This window comes from Octodon degus, unplaced genomic scaffold (genome assembly GCF_000260255.1).
Source record: "Octodon degus isolate 3935 unplaced genomic scaffold, OctDeg1.0 scaffold00016, whole genome shotgun sequence".
Taxonomy (NCBI): domain Eukaryota; kingdom Metazoa; phylum Chordata; class Mammalia; order Rodentia; family Octodontidae; genus Octodon; species Octodon degus.
Genome location: NW_004524592.1, coordinates 25,134,993 through 25,145,538, shown reverse-complemented (window position 1 = coordinate 25,145,538; position 10,546 = coordinate 25,134,993).

Here is a 10,546-nt window from a genome sequence, read left to right as displayed (position 1 = left end):
AGCTAGGGGCTTATCGATTTTATTTAATCTTTCGAAGAACCAGTTTTTGCTTTTTTAATTCTTTGAATTGTTTTCTTTGTCTCAATTGAATTAATCTCTGCTCTAACCTTTATGATTTCCTTCCGTAGCACGAAGCTCTCCTGCACACTCACTGGACTTGGGCTAGGACTGGGTTTGGGAAAACAGTATTCTTTATAAGGAGACTTCTTTTCACAACAGCTTCTTGATAGGCTGTCAAATAATAACATGATGTTTACCTTCGCCCAACCTGAAAACATGTCCTAGAAATGTGATGATGAATGGACGATTTAGCATAAATCCTGGAACATTCTAGTGACTGACGGGCAGCAGCTTTGGGGAGCACAGTCGTGTTTAGTTTTTGTGGATGTGTTGGCTAATAGACTCTTTCTCCTCCTTGGGATTCCATCTAGTCTGTGGCTCCAGGGCCCTGTTCTAAGAAGAGGAAAGACATGATTAGAGTCTTTGGCCGGGTGGGGAAGGCAGCATTGCTCTGTGTGGTGAGTGTTAGTTCTAATGGTGTGTGAGCACCTGACACAAATGGACTAATCCAGAGCAACTGTTTTGTTAAAGGGCTGCCTTTATCCTAACATCCTCTTATGTGGCTATTTTCCCATAAAAACCAAAAAGTGCTCCCCATCATGCCAGCCCCGCCCCAGGGGTGCTGTGAGACAGAGATGAGATTTAGACTGGGCTGGTGGCTCACGCCTGTAATCCCAGCCCTTGAGAGGCTGAAAACAGAGGAATTACATATAAGTCCAAAAATCTCACCATATACAACCTTGAAGCAGGACAGTCCCACAATATTCCTTTTCCTGTCTCTTGCTTTCATTCACCACCCCCTTCTTCTTGAACAACCATCTACCCGAGAGACATCATAGCAGCAACTGGCATGTCATGACAAGCAGCCCATATTCAGAAGACCAGAATGACAGGCTCTCCAAGCATGAAACTACTATTACAAATTACCATCTGCAGTGCAGTAGCTTAGTTCACAGGTATCAGTATATATAGTTAGTCAGGGTGAGAATATTTCCAATTAACTGCTAGATTAAAAAATCTTCTGAAGATTCTCAGGATCATTGCCTTGCCCATCTTATACATACAACTGTATGGCTTGACATATTCACGTTTCCTAGCTCTTCTCCTTTCTCTCTCTTGATTAGTTAGTCCTTGAGATCCTGCTTTCCTTTTACTTGTATTATACCTGGAATATAACATTTTATAAGGAGAAGAAATGATGTATTTCTCTACTTTGGACAATTAAATAAACACAAGATCTTAAAAAGTGCTTTCTATGAATTAATATTTAAGAGGTTAAATTAATTTTGTCCATTTTTCCTATTATTCAGCTCACCAAGGAAGCTCGTTTCCTTTAGATTCAGCCCTGAACACGTAGAGTTGTTAGTGCTTATCTGTAATCCTGAACTTTGCCTCTTTTTGCACTGAAAAGAGTGTTTATGACAATCATAATACAAGAGCTGTGGGTGTAATAACCATCCCCCCATTGGTTATTTAAGTCAATGGAAAAGGCATTGTATTGTTATTTTACATGATCTCCAGAATTAATCACAGCATTACCAAAGTTGTTGACTTTTTAAAATCTTTTTTCTTTCTTTCTTTCTTTCTTTCTTTCTTTCTTTCTTTCTTTCTTTCTTTCTTTCTTTATTTGATCCAGGGTCTTGCTACACAGCTTCTCATGTATTTGGCCTCTTCTCTCTAGAGTGGTTTACATGCATTTCTTTTTTTGCTTGAGTTATTTTTTTCTAGTGATCCTGAACAAGTAGCATTTTCCTTTTATTTCCTTCTCTTTCTTTTTTTGAGATAGGGTCTCACTGTGTAGTTCAGGCTAGACTTGAACTCACTGCAATCCTTCTGCTTCAGCCTCCCAATGCTGGGGTCACAGCTGTGCACCACTTGTCTCACTTTCAGAAAGCTGTGTATTTAGATCAGCAGAGCTAAAGCTGACACAGTCACATGAGGAGGAGACAAGGGCCGCGCCTTCGTTTCCATCCAGTTCTAGCGATCTTCCACCAAATCTATCCCCATCATGCCTCCTCTCCACTTTTAGTCCTTCTACCCTATGCTATTTTTCAGGATTATCCACTAGCTTTCTGTGGCACAAGTTTGTCACTTTCCAGCCCTTCCTAAGGACAGAAATGTGTTTGGAGTGGAAGTGAACTCAGGTAGAACAATCACTTCCTGTTCCCTCTTGGGGCAAGCTCCTCTGGGCGCAGGTCCAGCCTGCCAACTGAATTCCAGTTGAGCAAAATGAAGGTGCAACCAACAGTGCCGAGGTGACTTTCTAAAATTCACTGGGATAAGAGCATGCTTCAGCTTCCTCCAGCCTCCTGCCTACTGCCTGCACAGTGGAAGTGCTGGTCATGTGTTTAAGGCCACCCTCCAGGCCAGTGCAGCCTGGCAAAAGGGCATCGCAGGTGTCAGGTGCACAGGTGGTATTTTACACAATGGGATTGGGGTTTTTCTGCAGTGCCAGATTATGGTTTTAGTGCACCATAGGAAAACAGCACCCTGGAGTCACTGAGAGAGTTAATGAGGGGACACTTTACTCTCTCAGTGACTCCAGGGTGTGGCAGGCTTGGGGCAAACACTGGGCTGGCTGTCCTTAGCTGTAGCTACATCAGCTTGTAGGCAGGAGCTCACCTCCCAGCAGGCAGTGGGCAGGGAGTGGCTCAAGGACAATCTCCACCTGCTGTGTCTCTTTTCCGTCATAAATTGGAGGAGAGAGGTAGTCTGTTTGAGTAGTCTTAGTAGTCTTTAGTCAGCTGCCTTGCTCAGAGACTAGAGCCAGGGGACATAGGGGAGCAGGGGAGGGTAGAGAGTGAGTCAGGAGGGGCAAGAGAGAAAGGTTTAGCTGACACATTCCCTTCCTGTTTCTCCCCAAAGATCTACCCCATAGCCCATCACTAGCCTTTTTCCATTTCTTCTTTTTTTGGAGTAGTAGAAATTGAACCCAGGGCCACACATGCATACGCACACGTGCAGGCACACAAGACACACATGGGGCCACTGCAACCTCAGTCTCCACCTTTGGCTTCTGAAAGTAAAAACCAAACGCTTCCTTTCTCTCGAAACTGTTTCCTCGCTGCTGAACAAATGGAGTCCGAGCTCAGGGGACGTCAACACCCAGGGCAGTCTGCCATACTCAACTCCCTGCTCTGCAGTCCCTGCAGGAGTCCTAGGCTGCAGCCAAACTCTGAGCAGAACCCAGTGTTCTCGATCCGTTCCCGCCCACGCAGAGCGCACCCAGGTCATAGGTGGCTGGGCTCTGCCCGGCGGCGCCAGCTCCTGTCCCAGTCCTGAGTCGTCCTTGCCATAAGCCTGAGTGAGAGCCTGGCCTCGGCCTGCGACGTCCTCTCCTGGCTCCTCCGCGGCTCTACGCTCAGCTTCCAAGTCTCTCTGCCCCTCCAGGGCCCCGCGGACATGCCCTGTCCCTAGGCTCACGATGTCCCTGGCACGGGGTCTCCCCGAGGCTCCTGTGGGTGAGGACAGCAGCCCATGCACCCCTGTTCCGCCGCGCTCTTCTGCCCACCAACCACTCTGCTTCTTCCCTGGTCGGTCCAATAAAATAGGAACCCACCTTTTCAACTAGGAAGCCTCTACTCCCCTGCCCCATCTGGGTTTTCCCATAGCTCACAGTGTATCAACTTCCCTCCTATTTCATACACACGCAGGACAGGTAGTCCTGTCGTCTCTCCCACTATAATGCAAGCCACATCACAAGGACCTTATTTGGTGCCCGTCATCAATACCTGGTACATAGTAAACACATAGCTTTATCCATCACTTTGAATAGAAACGTGAGTTATTTATGTAAACCATTCTAATAACTATATTTTTTAAAACAAAAAGAAACATGAAATTAATTTTAATACTATATTGGGAGTAACTCAATATATTCAAATTATTATATTTAAATATATATTATCTACATAAAATTACTATTTTGCATTATTTCTTTCAAAAAAGATGTGTAAAATGTGGAGTGTGCTTTATGCACAAAGCAGACCTGAGTTTATATGAGTCACATTTCAGCAAGTGGCCTCTGGATTGAACAGTGCACAGAATATAATAAATGTTTCAAGGAAGAAAAGGAAGATGCTTAACGGCCCAGCAAGCTCTGGGAATCGCAGCAAGTGGAGGCAAAGAAAGATTGCAATCTGAAACAATAAGGAACGGGGCACCGGTAACAAAACAGGCAGGATGCTGACCACAAGCAAACAGAGGAGGGAGCGCCCAGTGAATGAGATGGACTGGGAGCGGGTGTCTCACGTGGAGACGGAAGTTCCAGGGACACAGTGGGCACAGGCGAGAGGGGACTCGACCCAGCAGGAGGCTGCGGTGCGTCGGGCTGAAGGCGGCGAGGGAGAAGGACTGCGGGCTCCTGGTCTAAGGTTCGGCTCCGACGCTGGGCCGGCAAGTCCTGGCTCTATCCAGGTCCTGCCTGTGGTCTTCACTACTGCTTGCCTCGCCCCTGGGCACGATGAAGAGGACCCTGAGTGTTTCCAAATGTAGAGAGGCTTCAGAGAATGTTCATTGCCTTTATTGACAGCTGCAGCAACTGCATCAATTTTCCATTTCTTTATTCAATAAAATAGTGAAATTTGTGAGGGCTTGTTCAGCCTAACATTTATTTTACAAGAGTTAAGTAAACAAAAACACTTTTAACCTCGCAGCAAATTTTTTTTTTTTTTTGCAAATGCAGTATGTAAACAGAATATTCATTTGGAATCCAGAGCATAAGTCCAGGAAACTTAGTCTTTCTTTTCTAGGCTCTGGCTTTGAACTGAACCAAAAGAGCTAGACGCTTCAATAAATAAAAGGTGCTGGACGTTTCGACTTGTTTCAACACCACAGGACTTTACCATGAGATCCAACTAGGGCTGCAGTCGCAATCTAAGTAACCAGTAGAGAACTCTAACAATGAAGCTAATGGTTTTTTCATCTCTTTTTACACTATCACAGCAACTGAAGAGGAATGCTCAGAAATACTCGATCAACATAGTTTTTTTTTTCTCTCTTACCAGTATTTAGAAAGTTCACTGTGTAATTCAGTTGTTCATGATTTCAGAAGGCCTACCTGCAGACGTAGATGAACTACTAATATAGTCGATCAACAAGTACGAGTCCCTCACTCCACCTGCGCAGGTACCAGCCCGGGCATCAGAAAACGTGGCAAACACTGGTCTCCAATGAGCTTTCAGTGCCACGTAGATATTTCCAGAAGCAACAAAAGCAAAGAGATGCAGGGTGGAGGTGCCATTCGCAGGGCTTGTGAGCATGGTCACAACCAAGGCAAGGCTCCTCACTGTCATCTTTGAATTTAGACTTGAGTGAGAGGTAGGAGCCAGACTTGTGGAGATGTGCAGAGGGGACGCTGATCAGAGAAAGAGCAGATGAGTGCATGGGGCAGAGGCCAAGGTGGCCTGGGAGTAAGAAAGAAAGGAAAGAGGCAGAGCTGAGACAAAGCAGGACGCACTAAGGGTGGCTGCTCTGCTGCAAGGACAGTTCCTGGTTTTTGTTGTTTTTCTTGGTGTAAATGGGAGGCTTGGAGCTGCTTTTAACAGAGAGTCACCTAAGTGACACTTTCCGAGTTCGCTTGGGCTTCTGTCTGCATGGAGGAGGTGGCTAAGGCAGCGGGAGTTCTCACGCTTCTCTGGCTTGTACATGACAGTCAGTTTGGAGGTCAAGCCGTCCTTAGCACAAATGGTAGGACTGCACAGTGCGAACGCATAGGGTGTTCCAGAGACAGCTCACAGCATCTCTTCAATCCTACGAATTTGTAGAGTAAAGAAAATCAACAGGGGTCTTTTTGGAGGGGTGGGCAGAGAGTACTGAGGATTAAACCCAAGAAATTTGTGCTGAAGTTCATCCCTAGCCTTTTAAGAATATGCATTTTAATTTTGATATAAGGTCTCACTAAATTTCTAAATAGTCCAAATGATATAGGAATGTGAAATTCCCAACCTGGCCTGGATGAGTTTGTGTTCTCTAAAACCGAAGAATGAATTTTAGAAACAAACAGAGATTGAGGGTAAAACTTTATTGGAAAGAAATCTTCTGTCAGAGAGGGACAGAAGGGAGACCCGAGAGGATTGCCCAGGAAGCTGTTCCAGGGATTTTTATAGTGTAAAACCATGTGGGGTTGAGGTAGAGACAAAGGGGTCTCACTTAGGCAGATGCAGGGTGGGACTAAACTATGGTCAACAAATGGGATTACAAGCACCATTTGCTCAGGTAAAATTGATTAGGCTCAGGACCAAATGGGGGAGCGAGTCACATAGCAAGCAGGCATGAATGTAAAACAGGACCTTATCAGGAGGCCTTCAGACCATAATTCTTCCTGAGTAATGATCGATCCTGGATGCCAGTCTTTAGGTTCGATTTACAGCAGGGGCCTCCATCCTTCCCAAAGTTGTAAGGTGCCTGGCTGTTGTTATTTCCTTCGAAGGCCTGACCCTGTCTGACTGCCTACAATTTTCAGTCTAACTCACCGCCTGCAACACAAACTTAGTCACTAAGCCACATAATAACAAGCAACAAATACCCACGGGGCTGGCCCACCGGTCAGCGTTGGATGCGTAGCTTGCCGTGGGTGAGTTTATATCCAGGTGCACATGGTTTTCTCCAAGGCCCAACTTCCGGATCTGACCAGCACACAGGATAATCCATGGGAGTCATGGTGTCAGCCACACACCGGGGCCTGCTTCTGCCTCTCCCACTGCTCTTGTGACCGATTCTCCTCACAGCGGGGTAGTATGGACATGATTACCCTTGCAGGCCCTTCATGAAAAGCCCCAAACTCCACTTTCCTTCATGCATGTAACGAAGAAGCAATCATAGTTAGGTATTTTATGGACCTAAAAGTGACCTGTACTCTCCACCTCTAAATGTGGGAGACATCACTTGAACTACTCTGAACACACAAATCCTATTTAAATTCTGCCTTAACTGTCATCTTGTGTCAGGGTATTATAGCCTCTTTCTTTGTCTATTCAGTTTCGCACCTAGAATTGAAGTTCCATGAAAGTCTAGTCACATATTACATATTTCTAAAGTTTCAGCCCTGAGTGCTAAAACATGTTAATATTTTTGTATCTAACCTGTTTTATTTTTTCTTTCAAAGGTACCCTTTGATAAAACAGTTATTTATATTTTATGCCAAGAAAGAGTATTGCTGTGCTTGGTCAGAGAGAGGCTCAGGACCAGCTGGCAACCCCCCCTCCATTCCCTGGGAGATGTCACCAGTCTTTATCTGCAAAGCAAGGAGCTGTGTGCTCAGCAGCTATGTCACAAACTGCCCAGAATGTCACTCATCAGCCACTCAGTTTCCCTGAATAATCATCATTCTTTAATAATATATTTCATTGCCTTTGTCCCTTCTATTAAAGTCTCCACTATTATCTACCATAATACATATATTGTCTGCGAATTTCCTACCTGGCTAACACAAAACGAGCTCATAAATAGTTTCAAGCTCCCCTGTTAGCTGTCAATTAAAGTGTGAGGTGAGCCTCTCAGACTAACATATTGATAAGAATTATTCAATAGCATTAATTATAGCATTAAGTTTTTTATTGAAAAACTCTATACTTCTATTTTAAATGTTTAAAATTATATATTTTAAAATATAGAAAATGATATATTTTTGCTGATAACAAAAGCATTATATACATTTTGTAAAATATTGAAATAATATACAATGTACAAAGCTTTTTTAAAATTTTATTTTATTTTGAGGAGTAAAACAAAAGCAAAAACAAATAGAAACAAAGACAAGGTAATACACAACAATAGATGTTACAGATTTTCAAAACAAGAATAGCAAATTATTAATGGTAGCTATATTACTTATTTTTATCATCAAATCTGTTGCTCAGATTAACAGATATAGCTACTGAGTTTGGACAAATATCTGAATATTAACACTTGCTTTTAATAAACTTTAATTTTTTCTTGTCTTTTTTACTTTTTAATATTTATTTTAAAGAGAGTATAATAATGATTGATAAGACATTAGAAATGGTCTAATTAGATATTTAGAAGACCAAGATAAGAGGTATTCAACCATGGTTTTTGTATTACTCATTGCTGTCTTTGATTTTTTTTAATTTTAATTTTAACTTTATTTGTTTATTTTGAGACAGTGTCTTGCTGTGTAGTTCAGGTTGGTCTTGAGCTCACTTTTTAAAATGTATTTAGGGCAGGATCTACAGGGTCTCATTACATAGATTGAACTCATAGCTATGTTTTCAGCCTCCCAAATGCTGGGATTACAGGTACGTGCTACCACGTCCACTCTGTCTCAGTGAGCCCCAGGGGCAGGGCTGGCATGACATGCCAGGGAACGAACTCTGGCTACAGTGCTCTGCCCAAGCAGGAGCTTTAGTCTCTTGGGCTATCTGTCCAGCCCACTGTCCTTGATTTCATTACTTAGATCACAGATATCAGCATACAGAGTTAGTCAAAGTGAAAATTCTGAACATTAACTGCTGTTTTCAAAAAACTGATGGGAATTATTAGTACAATTATCTCAGCCTTGCTGTATATATACTTGGATGATTTATCCTCTTCCTTTTTTCCTCTTTTCTCCTTTCCTTCATCTTTATTGCTGAATTCTCACATTCAGTTTATTTCCATTTTACTATATCATTTTTTAAACTTTAAAAAAAACTATATCTATTTTATCTTTCAGGTTTTATTTATTCTTTCAGGTTCTTACACTAGGTAGGAATACAGTATTTACACACGTGGATCTGATTTATTATGCTTATGAGTATAGCCTCGTTGCATCCACTTACCTATAAAGATCTCAAGTTTGGCTTTCGTTATAGCTAAGTAATACTCCATTGTATAAAAATACAACATCTTTTTCATCCATTCATCAGGTGGTGGGACATTTTGGTTATTTCCAAGGTTTGGCTATGATAAATCGTACTCTATAGACACAGGTGAACATATATCACGATGGTATGATGTTTTCAGTTCTTTTGGGAAAGTTGGAAAATATTATTTTTCAATATCCCCATCTTTAAGAGATAAACATATTTGTCTTTGATGTATACACTTTTGGAGTTTGAAACACATATTTAAATACCTAGAGCATATATCTATGAAAATGTGGCCACATTATCTATTTTTAAAATTCATGTGGTTATTTTTCCTTGTCAGTGTGTGTATCTTTAAGTTATTATCTTGGCAATTTTGAAATATTGTGTACATGGCTTCTCTACTCATTTAATTTACGTTTCATCTGACACACAAAGAGGTGATTTCTAAGTCTCTTATTAGGAAAACAAACTGCTGATGTGCATATAGGTTTCTGCATTTGTGAAACTATTTCTTTAGGAAAATTCTTAGAGTTTCTGAGGCTGAAGTTATTAATATTTTATTTTATTTTATTTATTTAGGACAGAGTCTACAGGGTGTACAGGGTCTCACTATGTAGATTGGACTTATAGTGATCCTCCTGTTTTCAGCCTCCCAAGCACTGGGTTTACAGGTGCGTCACCACGCCCAGTCTCAGTGGAAGTCTCAGCACACCCCAGGGGCGGGGCTGTCACAGCATGTGGGGGATCAAACCCCAGCTGCTGTGCTCTGCCTAAGCAGGCACGTTAGTCCACTGAGCTCTCTGGCTGGCCCCAATATTTTAATTTTGAATTTAAAAACTGATATTTCCAGAATGCTTTCAATTTGGTTCTACTAAATTACATTCCCTTCTCTTAAAATGATGTGTTTCCTTTATCAGAATCATCACTAATTTTTATCTTCTCTGAGAAAAATTTCTCATTGTTTGAATTTATGTCTTTCTCAGTAGCAGCCAATAAAATATTTTTAATATTTTTGGTTATTTTCACTTTTTCTGGGAATTAAGTTTTATGACATCTGTTCTTTTTATTTTAAGTACTTATTTTATGTTGATTTGTAGTATTTATTATAATTTATGGTGCTTACATAAATAGCATGTACTACTCATAAAAATTACAACACAGTAAGTAACAGTTCATTGTTCCTATAATATATCTTTTTTAGACTATATTTTTATGGATCCTATTTGAATTTCTGAGTAGTTGAATTTGTAAGTCCTTTTTCTTTTTATACTTTTCTGATTTTATGTCATGCCTAGGTAGAATTTTACTAAATAAATGATAAATCTATATTTCTCCTATTGCTTATTTCACTTGATTTGGCTATAGTTGTGTATTTAAGATACAAACTCTCCTTTGTACACATTTATTTCAATTTAGGTCATAAGTGCCCAAGTAACAGTGGCAGAATATGTAACTTGTGATTATAATGTTCAGAAGAGTTATGCTGAAAAGCCATGTAAGAGAATCAAGATAATACTTCCAGAAGTGCAAATTTCAAAACCAAGTGGTAAATAATACATGTTATCTAGTATTTGTGAGGTTAAAACTATTTTGGTCCTTAAAAACAAGGTACTTTCTGATGCCCTGCTGAGTACCTTATAAGCTGACTGTGGCGCCTTCTCCTGCCAGGGCTGGAA